Raw genomic sequence first — 14,454 nt, 5'->3', positions numbered from 1 at the left:
AAAGGCCAACTATACCAAAATTCAGCAGGAGTTGGGGGAATGTAGATTAAGAACACCTGTTTGAAGGGAAATCCATATTTGAAATGTGGGATACTTTTAAAGAGAGGTTGATTAGAGTGCAAGACAGACATGTCTCTGTGAACATGAGAAATAGAAATGGCAAGATCAGATAACCACGGATGACAGGTGAAATTGTGAGACTAGCTAAGAGGAAAAAGGAAGAATATATAAGGTCTAGACGACCAAAAACAGACAAAGTTTTGGAAGAATATTGGGAAAATAGGACCAATCTGAAACAAGGAATTAAGAAGGCTAAAATGGGTCATGAAATATCTTTAGCAAACAGGGTTAAGGAAAATCCCAAAACCTTTTATTCATACATAAGGAGCAAGAGGGTAACTTGGCCGACTCATGGACAAAGGAGGAAAGTTGTGCATGGAGTCAGAGAAAATGGGTGAGTGTCCTTTTTAAAATATGAAGTTATTGAAAAAAGATTTTACTGTTTTAAAAAAGGAAAAGAAATTATAAAAATACAGAAGAACAAATGATGTCACAGTATTATACTATAGTAATGTTAACAATAAACTACCTATTACTCTACAGGATACAATTGTCTCATACTTACTTAACTCAACTTTAAATAAACTTGAAATAAATAAAATAGATACAACTGTCTCGTATTTACAGGTGAGATTCTTAATGAGTACTTTGCATCAGTATTCACCGAGGCTAGGGACATGACGGATGTTGAGGTTAGGGATAGATGTTTGATTACATTAGGTCAAGACAGCATAAGGAGGGATGAAGTGTTGGGAATTCTAAAAGGCATTAAGGTAGACAAGTCCCCGGGTCCAGATGGGATCTATCCCAGGTTACTGAGAGAAGCGTGAGAGGAAATAGCTGGGGCCTTAACAGATATCTTTGCAGCATCCTTGAACATGGGTGATGTCCCAGAGGACTGGAGAATTGCTAACATTGTCCCCCTGTTTAAGAAGTTTAAGGTAATCCAGATAATTATAGATCGGTGAGCTTGACGTCAGTGGTAGGGAAGATGCTGAGGGTAGGATCTATTCCCATTTAGAAGAAAATGGGCTTGTCAGTAATAAGCAACATGGTTTTGTGCAGGGAAGGTCATATCTTGCCAACTAAATAGAATTCTTTGAGGAAGTGACCAAGTTGATTGATGAGGGAAGGGCTGTAGATGTCATATATATGATCTGCAGTAAGGTGTTTGATAAGGTTCCCCATGGTATGCTGATGGAGAAAGTGAAGTTGCATGGAGTACAGGAGACAGAGTAGTAGTAGAAGGGAGTTTGTCAAAATGGAGAACTGTGACCAGTGGTGTTCCACAGAGATTAGTGTTGGAACCACTGTTGTTTGTGATATACATAAATGAGGTATAGGTCGTCTAATTAGCATGTTTGCAGATGACACTAAGATTAGTGGAGTAGCAGATATGATGGGGATTGTCAGAGAATGCAGCAGAATATAGATAGGAGAGTTGGGCAAAGAAATGGCAGATGGAGTTCAGTCCAGGCAAATGCATTTTGTAAGATCTAATTCAAGAGCAAACTATACAGTAAATGGAAAAGCCCTGGTGAAAATTGATGTACAGAGATCTGGGTGTTCAGGTCCATTGTACCCTGAAGGTGGCAGCTCAGGTCAAAAGAGTGGTCAAGAAGCCATATCGCATGCTTTCCTTCATTGAACGGGATATTGAGTACAAGAGTTGGCAGGTCATGATACAGTTGTATAAGACTGATTTGGCACATTTGGAATACTGCGTACTGTTCTGGTCACCACATTACCAAAAGGATGTGAATGCTTTGGAGAGGGTGCCGAGGAGGTTCACCAGGATGTTGCTTGGTATGGAAGGCACTAGCTATGAAGAGAGGTTGAGTAGATTAGGATTATTTTAATTATAAGGATGGAGGTTGAGGGGAGACCTGATTGAGGTCTACAAAATCATGAGAGCTTTTGGATATAGGTTTGCTCGCTGAGCTGGAAGGTTCATTTCCAGACGTTTCGTTACCCTACTAGGTAACATCTTCAGTGGGTCTCAAGCGAAGCAATGCTGAAAATTCCTGCTTTCTATTTATACCTTTGGGTTTCTTTGGGTTGGTGATGTTGTTTTCTGTGGTGAAGTCACTTCCTTTTCTCAGGGAATGGTAGATGGGGTCTAACTTCAATGTGTTTGTTGATAGAGTTCCGGTTGGAATGCCATGCTTCTAAGAATTCTCGTGTGTGTCTTTGTTTGGCTTGTCCTAGGATGGATGTGTTGTCCCAATTACAGACCCTATACAGACAACGAGCAAAACAAATGCCACTTACAAAATACCGTGCAAGGACTGTAACAAACACTACATTGGACAAACAGGCAGAAAACTAGCCACCAGGATACATGAACACCAACTAGCCACAAAAAAACAGGACCCTCTCTCACGAGTACCCTCACATTTGGATGAGGAAGGACACCACTTCAACTGGGACAATGCATCCATCCTAGGACAAGCCAAACAAAGATCCGCACGAGAATTCCTAGAAGCATGGCATTCCAACCGGAACTCTCTCAACAAACACATCGAGCTAGACCCCATCTACCATCCCCTGAGAAAAGAAACAGCAAGTGACTTCACCACAGGAAATAACATCACCAACCCAAAGATATAAATAGAAAGCAGGAATTTTCAGCATTGCTTTGCCTGAGGCCCACTAGTAGGGTAACAAAATGTTTGGAAATGAACCTTCCAGCTCTGCAAGCAAACCTACATCCAAAACCTCAACCTGAGCTACAAATCTTCTCAAAACTCATCATGAGAGCTATAGACAGGTTGGATAGCCAGAAGCATCTTCCCAGAGTGGGGGACTCAATTACTAGGGGCATGAGTTGAAGATGAGGAGGGTAATGTTTAAGGGAGATATGCGTGGAAAGTTCTTTATGTAGAGAATAAATGCATTGCCAATGGAGCGTCATTTAAGATGTATCTACACAGATGCATGAATGGACATGGAACAGAGGGATACAGCTCCTTAGAAAATAGGTGACAGGTTTAGATAGAGGATCTGGATTGGCACAGGCTTGGAGGGCCAAAGGGCCTGTTCCTGTGCTGTAATATTCTTTTGTTCTTTGTACACATCCCTGAACACTTGGGCAGCATGGTGGATCAGTGGTTAGCACTGCTGCCTCACAGCCCCAGGAACCTGGGTTCGATTCCAGCCTTGTCGACTATCTGTGTGGAGGTTGCACATTCTCCCTATTTCTACATGGGTTTCCTCTGGGTGCTCTGGTTTTATCCCACAATCTAAACATGTGCAGGTTAGGTGAATTGGCCATGCTAAATTGCCCATAGTGCTCAGGAATGTGTAGGTTAGGTGCAGTTGTCAGAGTAATAGGGTAGAGGATTAGGTTTTGGTTGGGATACTCTTCGGAGGGTTGCTGTAGACTTGTTGGTCTGAACTGCCAGTTTCCATACTGTGGGGATTCTATAACTATGAGTAATTTAGGACATCCAATCCACATAATTTGCACATCTTTGAATTTTGGGAGGAAACCAGAGCACCTTCCGGTGGAAACCCACACAGACATGGGGAGAACGTGCAAACTCCACACAGACATCTGTTTTTCCAGATTAAATAGCAATTTAGTGTCACTTGTATTTATGAAAATACAGTGAGATGTGTATAAGTTGCCACAATTCAGCACCATTTTATTTACAGAAGTTATAAAAAGAGGTAATTGAGACAAGGTTAGGACAAAGTTTATCTTTCGTTTCCTCCACGGCATCTGGGTTTCTGTGAGTGGCTATGGGATGCTGCTGCCGAAGCTGCCCCTGAAGCCACCAAAGCATGGATTTCCGGACCAGGCACACCACTCTGCCACTGCTGAAGCTTTCAACGAAGGCACTGCATTGCCACCACAGCAAGAAGGGACAGACTTGACCCACCACTTTAGTCACTGCCCAAAGCCACGAGGAAAGAAGCTGAAAATGCTGCATCGCCATAGGAGGAATGGATCAGACTCACTGACAATGAAGTGTCTGACGAAGCTATGGCCATTATGGTCATGAGGAATGGACATTTGGATCTACCACGCTGCTGCCTCCGCAGTAGGCCCTTGCAACTGCCTTTCTCCACTGTAGCCACAGAAAAGAACAAAATGTTTACTTTTGGTACTAAAGAGAAATGAAGAAACAAAACAAACAAAAAAAAGACACAAAGCAGAATGTGGCCATCAAGTGTGCAGGAGCGGAGTGTATGGGCACAGAGCCTCAACATTGTCTACCCTGCCACCACTGCCATCTTGAACACTTAATGGCCTCATTATGAATCTTTGCTGAACTCCAAGAATGACAAATTCATTCTTCACAATGGGGATACTGCATTAACAGTTACCAAGGTTTCTTCAATTTAACTTCCACTGAATATGCTTGATTGAGATTTTTATGATAAGTTAAGGGAAGATATTTTTCTGATGTCACCAATTCTGATTAAATTGTTTCTTCTTTTTAGGGAAAAGAGAGGCCATGGAATGATTTTAATGCAACAATAAGAATTTTAAAAATGGGCATGATGGAATGGTAGCAATTTTAGGTAGGTTCGCAGAAAGGTAGTGGATAAATGGGACTTGATGTTGAATTTTAGATAAGCTTATGTTAATGAAAGAGAAGATAGAGCCTGGCATGAAAGGGTTGGAACTATTGTGTGATGATTCCCACTATTATTATTATTATTATTATTATTATTATGGAATTAGGGTTCTAAAGTGGAAGAAAAATGGACAATAGTTTTCAGTTCTGTGAATAGTTGATTTTTTTTGGAAGATTAGAAAGTAAATTTGAACATTGAGTTTAAAAAACAGCTTTTATAGAATCATAGAGTTATATAACACGGAAACAGACTATTTGGCCCAACTTGTCGATGCCAACCAGATATCCTAAACTAATCTAGTCCCATTTGCCAGCATTTGGCCAAATCTCTCTAAGTTCTTCTTATTCATATACCCATCCAGATGCCATATAAATATTTGTAATTGTATCCACCATCTCCTTCAGCAGTTCATTTCATACACATACCACCCTCAGCATGAAAACATTGTCCCTCGGGTTCCTTTAAAATCTCACCTTAAGCCTACACCCTCTAGTTTTGGACTCCCCTAAACCTTTGCCATTCACCCTATCCATGCCCATAAAACCATTTATGATTTTATAAACCTCAATAAGATCATCCTCCAGCCTCCAACATTCCAGGAAAAAAACCCCTGGCCTTTCCAGCCTTACCCAATAGCTCCGACCCTTCAATCCTGGCAACATCCTTGTGAATCTTAAGTGATGGAGGCTGGTACAATTGCAACATTTGAAAAGCATCTGGCTGAGTGTATGAACAGTAAGGGTTTAGAGGGACATGGATCAAATGCTGACAAATGGAACCAGGTTAATTTAGGATAGCTGGTTGGCATGGACTGGTTGAACCGAGGGGTCTGCTTCCGTGCTGTAGATCTGCATTACTCTAAACAAAATAAAAAAAGTTTCTGAACCTTTCCAAATTTAACAACATCTTTCCTATAGCAGAGAGACCAGAATTGAACACCGTATTCTAAAAGTGGCCTCACAAATGTTCACTACAGCTGAAACATGGTATCCCAACTCCTGTACTCAGTACACTGATCAATGAAGGCAAGCGTGCCAAATGCCATCTTCACTACCTGTGACTCCACTTTCAATGAACTATGCACCTACAACCCTAAGTCTCTTTGTTTGCCAATACTCCCCAGGGCCCTACTGTTAAGTATAAATGCCCTGCCTTAAAAATCATACATCTCTCTCTCTTTTTTTTTCTCTCTCTGTCTCCAAATCATTATCTAAATTAAACTCCATTTACCACTCCTTGGCCCATTAACCCATTTTCTAAGAAGTCCTTTGATTTTAGTTAAATGACTAGCCAGGCATCTGGGGAGAGAATTGATAAAGTGTTTGTTAACTTAAAGTTTTACAACCCAGAGAGAGAGAGAAACGCAGACAGATAGACAGGGAGGATACCATAAACGGGTTCAGAGAGAAGAAATTCATAACAGCAGAAGTGTTGATGGTATCAATCTTCAAAACAAGGGAGAAAGTGAGGACTGCTGATGCTGGAGATCAGAGTCGATCAATGTGGTGCTGGAAAAGCACAGCTGGTCAGGCAGCATCCGAGGAGCAGGAATGAGCTTCATTAGCTGATGAAGAGCTTATATTCAAAACGTTGATTCTCCTGCTCTTCGGATACTGCTTGACCAGCTATGCTTTTCCAGCACCACACTATTCGCCTCAATCTTCAAAATAATCAGGGCTGAGGAGAAGTCCTGAGTTGCTTAGAAGAAATCTCCAGAGTCAGAAAGCACTGAGCTATCAGGGGCAAAGAAACATCTTCCAAGGCTGTTTAAGACATACATTTAAGGAATGTATGTTAAGCAGTAATAGTGAACTGAGTTAACAGCTTGCTTAAAGGCCTTGGGGACAGATATTAATTGAAGAAAAAGGCATTGAGTAAATGCACAAAAAATTGCCCAGAACTAAAACGAGCTATGCCAACTGAGCAAGAAGATTTAGCATGGAAAAACATGATGATTCTTCACTGAGTTTTGAGTGTCTAGAAAGTTTTTGCTAGGCTAAAAGGGATAAACTTTTCTTTCTGCTATTTTAAAGAGTTATTTTCAAAAGTTCTGTCTTGTGTAATAAACTATTATATATTCTTTTGTTAAATGGACATTGGCAGAAGTTGAGAGTTGTGAACTTGTTCAAGGACTGACCTCCACAACTCTCAAAAAGCAAAAAAATAAAACTTATGATCTATCAAGCCACGTTGGAAAGAGACCCTTCGGTCCAATGCGTCCATGCCGACCAGATATCCCAACCCAATCTAGTCCCACCTGCCAGCAATCAGCATATCCCTCCGAACCCTTCCTATTCATATACCCATCCAAATGCCTTTTAAATGTTGCAATTGTACCAGCCTCCACCACTTCCTTTGGCAGCTCATTCCATACACGTACTACTCTCTGCGTGAAAAAGTTGCCCCTTAGGTCTCTTTTATATCTTTCCCCACTCACTCTAAACTTATGCCCTCTAACTCTGGACTCCCCCAGCCCAGAGAACAGTCTTTGTCTATTTATCCTATCCACACCCCTCATAATTTTGTAAACCTCGATAAGACCATTGCCTGGCACTGTGTGATATGAATATTACTTGCCATTGTCTAAGCCTGGTTATTAACTTTCTGCATATGATATGGATTGCTTCAGAATGAAGAGCCATGAATGAGACTGACCATTGCGCAATCATCAGTGAATATCCACACTTTTCATTTATGATGGAAGGAAGGTTAATGATTAAGCTGCTCAAGTTGAGTGGCCTAAGACAATACCTTGAGGAAACTGCATTTGATGTCCCAGGAATGGAATGAATGATTTCCATCAACCACAACCATCTTCCTTGTGTTAGGTGGGACTTTAACTAGTGCAGGTATTTTCCCCCAATTCCTATTGACTCCAGTTTTGCAAATTTTGTCAAGAGTTGATGCAGTCCTTTATCAAATGCTTCTCAAACACATCACTCTGACCTTGTCTCTGGAGTTGAACACTTTTGTCCATGTGGGACTAAGGCTGTAATGAGATCAAGAGCTGAATTATCCTGGTTGAAGCCAAACTGAATGAACAGGTTACTACTGACCAAGTACTGAACCAATAGCTGATGGAGCCTTCAGTCACTTTACTGATGATTAACAGAGTCAAGAATGTGGTGTTGGAAAAGCACAGCAGGTTAAGCAGCATCTGAGGACCAGGAAAAATCGATGTTTTGGGCAAAAGCCCTTCATAAGGAATGAGGCTGGGAGCCTCAGGGGTGGAAAGATAAATGGGAGGGGTGTCGAGCTGGGGGGAAGGTAGATGAGAGTGCAATAGGTGGATGGAGGTGGGGGTAATGATAGGTCGATATGAGGGTGGACCGGATAGGTGGGAAGGAAGATGGACAAGTGGGAAAGGTCATGAGGGTGGTGCTGAGGCTCCCAGTCTCATTCCTGATGAAGGGTTTTTGCCCGAAACGTTGATTTTTCTGCTCCTCAGATGCTGCCTGACCTGTGCTTTTGCAGCACCACACTCTCAACTTTAATCTCTAGCATCTGCAGTCTTCACTTTTGCCTTGATGGTTAACAGAGACTGATGGGATGCTAATTGGTTGGTTTTGATTTGTCCTGATTTTTGTGGATTAGACAACCTAGATAATTTACCGCATTGTTGTCTAGATGTCAGTGTTGTAACTCTACTTGTCTAGCAACAGAGTTAACTCCAGAGCTCATTTCAGTATTATTGCTGATCTGTTGTCAGGATGCTTAGTCTTTCAGTACCTTCAGCTGTTTCTCAATATCACATGGACAGAATCAAACAGTCTGAAGATTGGCAGGTGTGATGCTGGGGACTTAAGGAGAAGGCTAGATGGATCATTCACTCGGCAGTATTGCTGAAGATAGTTCCAAGTACATAATCCTGTCTTTTACACCAAAGTGCTGGGTTCCCTGTCTTTGAGGAGAAAGTGAGGACTGCAGATGCTGGAGATCAGGGTCAAAAAGTGTGGTGCTAGAAAAGCACAGCCAGTCAAGCTGCATTTGAGGAACAGGAGAGTCAAGCGTGAGCTCTTAATCAGGAACACGTTTTGACTCCCCATCTTTGAATTTGGTGGTATTTGCGCACCCTCCTTCTCCAAATGCACTAGCAGGAGACTGATTACTTTATGGAGGTGAAACTAAACTCTCTAGCCATTAGGGAAGTATGGGATTAGAATCTTAAATTCAGGTTGGAAAAGAACACCGAGGTTGCTGGTTCAGATTCAGAAAGTGGCCAGGAGGAAGGGTGGAATTAACAGCTCAAGAATGGAGTTTGTATTGTGTTTTTATTTTGTACAATTAGCTTGAATGAACACTGTGCATAAATGACATGTTGTCAGCATTTCTACTGGTCTGTATGCTTTTCATATTGTTGTAAAACAAAAGTATTCTTGTTTATCATGAAAGTCAATTTGTGTAAAAGCTCCTCTCTGTTGTACTCACAAAATTCTGATAATGGGAAATGATGAATTTTTTTTTAGTATTCAGTTATAATTTCCTGGTTTGACTCGCAAATACAGAAAAATCCAGTTAAGTTTAACATGTCACAGCAAGCAGAAGCAATGTAGTTTCGTAAACTTGAGTTATTTTGGCTGTCTAGATGGCCGCAAGGTATTCAGTTTTTTCTCAGTATTGTTTAGTGACTTTTTGATCAGTGATATTTCATATAGAATGTTTACTTTTAAATATGTTTTGTGACAAAGATAAAGTAGGAAATACTTTCATCTGACTTTATGGTTATTCATACAAATTTGATGAGAGCAAGATTAATTTATGCATTTTTTGGATCATTTCTGGCCCAGCCCTTTAAGTTGGCGAGTCTACTACTGTTGCAGGCAGGGAGTTCCTCGCCCTTACTACTCCTTGAATAAAGAACCTACCTTTGACATCTGTCCTATATCTATCACCCTTCAAATTAAAGCTATGTCCCCTCCATCACCATCAGAGGAAAAAGGCTCTCACTGTCCATCCAATCTAATCCTCTGATCATCTTTGTTTCTGTTAAGTCATCTCTTAACCGTCTTCTCTCTAATGAAAACAGCCTCAAATCCATCAGCCTTTCTTCATAAGACCTTCCCTCCATACCAGGCAACATCCTGGTAAATCTCTTCTGCACCCTTTCCAATGCTTCACATCCTTCCTAATAATGCGGCAAGCAGAACTGTATGCAATATTCCAAGTGTGGTCACTCTAGAGTTTTGTACAGCTGCCACATGACCACATGGCTCTGAAACTCAATCCCTCTACCAATAAAACCTAACACACCGTACACCTCCTTACAACCCTATCAACCTGGGTGGCAACTTTCAGGGATCTGTGCACATGGACACTGAGATCTCTCTTCTCCCTTACACGACCAAGAATCTTAACATTAGCCCAGTACTCTCTATTCCTGTTACTCCTTCCAAAGTGAATCGTCTCACACTTTTCCGCATTAAACTCCATTTGCCAACTCTCAGTCCAGCTCTGTAGCTTATCTATGTATCTCTGTAACCTGCAGGATCCTTCAGCACGATCCACCATTCCACTGACTTTAGTATCATCCGTAAATTTACTCACCCATCCTTCTACAATCTCATCCAGGTCATTTATGAAAACAGATCCTTGTGGTACACCACTAGTAACTGAACTCCAGGATCAACATTTCCCATCAACTACCACCCTCTGTCTTCTTACAGCCAGCCAGTTTCTGATCTAAACCGCTAAATCTCCCTCAATCCCATGCCTCTGTAGTTTCTGCAATAACTTACCATGGGGAACCTTATCAAATGCTTTACTGAAATCCATATACACCACATCAACCGCTTTACCTTTATCCAGTTGTTTGGTCACCTTCTCAAAGAACTGTTGATGAACATATCCCATCTCACTGCTTTTCTATAAAGGTCGGTTAAAATCAGATTTTGACAAATGCACAAGAATTTAGGGAAAATGTTCTCACTTGAAATTAGCTTATTGGAGCATAGTAACCTGAAAAGTAAGGGTAAAACAATACCACAACAAATGCCAGTTAAGGCAAAAAATGCCCCAGAGAAAAGTAACAGACAAGAATGGATGCTGTCAAGAAATGAAGTGTTATTAAAAGGAGTATCTTGATAGAGGAGCTGGAGAGATGACATGATTATGCTGGAAGTGACTGTGTAATGTGAGAGGAAGGAGTGTGCAAGGGCTAATGGGGAAAGAGTAAAGAGGAAAGGAGGAATGAGAACATGAGTAGGATGTGTGAGGGATGCGAATATGAGTTTGGAATGCCAGGTTCACTATTCTCTGATAGGAGAAGTTCTCCGTTATTTCTGTTTTACATGTGCAACTCCTTATTTTCAGATTTATGTCTTATTGACCTGGACTCTATCATAAGGGTAATAACCTATCCACATCCACTCTGTCAAATCCCCTAATAATTGTACGTGTTTCAATAAGGTTTTCTCTGATTCTTCTAAATTCCTATGAGTACAGACGATTGTGAATTTTTGTACTTTCCTTCATGTGTCTATGCACTCCTGAAGAAATGTTGTCTATTGTGGGCTGGATTATAAAAGCTGCTCAAAATTAGAGCAGGATGAGCCTGCGATTTCATGTTGCAGGATATCATGCCATTTGGCACCACATCCTGACATTAAATATCATTGAGAACGCTGGTTCTGAGTAAGATTAACTATGGTGGGAACTTAATTGAGGGCACATTGAATTAATTACAGACCCCTTTATAAGTGTCAACTGGGATTTACAATTTATAATGTGAGCAAGAGATTTAATCTGGACCATGACAGCAATGACACAAAAATAGGCAGGATGATAAATTGTAACGACGAAATAAGAATTTTACAAATGGATATAGCTAGGTTAGAAGATTGGACCAAAATGTGCCAGATTGAGTTCAATGTGGATAAGTGTGAAGTCAAGCATTTTGGTCAGAAAAGTGGGAAGGCAACCTGTTATCTAAATGGGGAGAGACTTTAGGGGTGCTGCGGTACAGAGAGATCTGGGTGTCCTTGTTTATGACTCACAGAAAGTTAACATGCAGGTACAGCAGATAATAAAGAAAGTGAATGGAATTTTGGCTTTTATAGCTAAATGGATAAAATACAAAGGAAGGAAGTATTCTTGCAACTATACAAGGCATTGGTGAGACCGCACCTGGTATATTGTGCACAGTTTTGGTCCCCTTATTTGAGGAAAGATGTAGTTGCATTGGAGGCTGTTCAGAAGAGGTTCATTAGATTGATCCCAGAGATGAGGAATTTGTTGTATGAAGAGAGATTGAACAGGTTAGGCCTATGCACTCTGGTATTTAGAAGAATGAGGGGAGATCACATTGAGATATTGAAGATGATAAAGGGTATGGATAAAATAGAGATGGAATGATTGCTTCCTCTTGTGAGGCATTCTAAGGTGAGAGGTCATAATCTTAGGATAAGGGATAGTAAATTTAAAACAGAGTTGAGGAGTAACTGCTTCTCCCAAAGGGTTGTGAATCTGTGGAATTTACTACCCAAATGTGGTGGATGCTGTGATAGTGAGTAAATTTGAGGAGGAGTTATTCAGATTTTAAATGAGTTGAAGTGTTATTGGGAGAAGGCAGGAAAATGGGGGTGAGGAGCATATCAGCCATGATTGAATGGTGGAGCAGACTCGATGCACCAAATGGCCTAATTCTGCTCCTTTATCTTATGAATTTAGAATTTATAATCCCATAGGGAAATGGAGAGGAAGAATGGAAAAAAGGATGGGAATCTGTTCATTCTTGTGCTGCTAGACAACAAGACATATCTTGTCTTAGATCTGAAGGACACTACAGCCTATGTAAAGGCCTTTTATTCCACCTTTCTCTTTCCTGATCTGATTTGCCACAAAGCTCGATGCTCCTTTGAGCTCAAAGGAGCTGATTAGTACTCTTAACTAACTCCCCAAAAATAAGTCCCCACAGTAGGACATGCTGACCATAGAATTCTTCAGTGTATTCTGGGACGTTCTGGGCAATGACCCTGCAATTCTGGGAAGAATATATCACAACTGGAGAGATGTCACCTCTTGGCACAGGGCAATAATTACTCTGCCCAAAGGAGGGGATTGTTAGAAAACTGGCAGCTGGTCTTCATCCTCAGCATAGATTGTAAAGACCTTGTCATGTTATTGTTTTCCTGCCTTGACTGGAACACTTGATTCACCCAGACTGGTCCAACACAGCACAGGCTGGAATATTATAGTATCACTATTCCATAATGATAAATCTGGTATTGGACATATTTGAGCTTTCCCAGAGGACTGGTCTGTCTAAAGTCTTTCTCTCTCTTGATCAGAAAATAACATTTGACAGGGTAGTTCATGAATACTTACACTGGAGTTTGCAAGCTTTGGGTTTCAGGATACATGTTGTCACCCAGATGTGACTTCTGTACACTACCACAGCATTTGTAGTGAAAGTTAATGGGCTCCTGATACCTTTTTGCTTTGCGAGAGGTGTTCAACAGAGCTGTATTGAGCCATTTCTGCAACATGATTGTTCTGGGTATTCCCTTTCAGGGATCACAAATCAACTTATTGCCATAGTGTTGTGCCAGGTGGTCATTTCAGTTCCTTCCCCGTCTTTTGTAACAAACATACATAGAAAACATTCAGAGTTTTTCTGCGAAAAAACAAAAGCTTAGGACACTGCCTAGAGATCTTGTTTAGAGATAGCTCATCAGGTGCTGGTGTGCCTTTGCACCCAACTAGTGATTTTCTACCTCCAGCATTGAGCCTACTCCAAGTTGGTGCATGCTGGTGATGTATTTTCTCTATCAGGTGCCTCAATTATTATATACTGTTTCGCTTCATGGAATTGGTAAATCCTGTGATGTTCTTCCGAGAATTGCCTTCTTTTAGTTGGATTCTAGATTAGAATGGTGCTGGAAAAGCACAGCAGTTCATGCAGCATCCGAGGAGCAGGAAAATCAACGTTTTGGGCAAAAGCCCTTCATCAGGAATAGAGGCAGAGTGCCTGCAGGGTGGAGAGATAAATGAGAGGAGGGTGGGGATGGGGAGAAAGTAGCATAGAGTACAATAGGTGAATGGGGGTGGGGATGGAGGTGATAGGTCAGAGAGAAGGATAGGGGAAGGTAGCAAATCAACCACACCGATCAACCAACACTGCCATGTGGCCTAACATTTCAACTCCCCCTCCCACTCAGCCGAGGACATGGGGGTCTTGGGCCTCCTTCACTGCCACTCTTTCACCACCCGACGCCTGGAGGAAGAACGCCTCATCTTCCGCCTCGGAACACTTCAACCCCAGGGCATCAATGTGGACTTCGCCAGTTTCCTTATTTCCCCTTCCCCCACCTCACCCCAGTTCCAAACTTCCAGCTCAGCACTGTCCCCATGACCCGTCCTACCTGCCTATCTTCTTTTCCACCTATCCACTCCACCCTATCACCTTCATCCCCTCCCCCACTCACCTAATGTACTCTATGCTACTTTCTCCCCACCCCCATCCTCCTCTCATTTATCTCTCCACCCTGCAGGCACTCTGTCTCTATTCCTGATTGAAGGGCTTTTGCCCGAAATGTCGATTTTCCTGTTCCTCGGATGCTGCCTGAACTGCTGTATTTTTCCAGCACCACTCTAATCTAGAATCTGGTTTCCAGCATCTGCAGTCCTTGTTTTTACCTAGGTCTTTTAGCTGGATCTGATCAAGTTTTGGGCCAAAGTTGGCCTGTGCAGGACGACTTTTCCTAAGGTGGGTGGTGGGTATCTGTAAGGGAGCTGTTCACAAGGAAATGGATCTTCCATCATCTGGGTTTTAGATGGCTAGCAGAGGAATGAGCTTAGAATCATAGAGTC

The 14,454-nt window shown here is 41.6% G+C and overlaps 1 protein-coding gene across 3 annotated transcripts in view; it reads left to right on the top strand.

The window, feature by feature from the left end:
• unm_sa1614 (un-named sa1614) overlaps positions 1 to 14,454 on the top strand; it is a 259,429-nt gene that overhangs the window by 26,126 nt on the left and 218,849 nt on the right. The window lies entirely within an intron of this gene.

This window comes from Chiloscyllium punctatum, chromosome 37 (genome assembly GCF_047496795.1).
Source record: "Chiloscyllium punctatum isolate Juve2018m chromosome 37, sChiPun1.3, whole genome shotgun sequence".
NCBI lineage: Eukaryota > Metazoa > Chordata > Chondrichthyes > Orectolobiformes > Hemiscylliidae > Chiloscyllium > Chiloscyllium punctatum.
The sequence above is the reverse complement of the archived record's forward strand: the minus strand, read 5'-3'. Positions and strand labels throughout refer to the sequence as shown.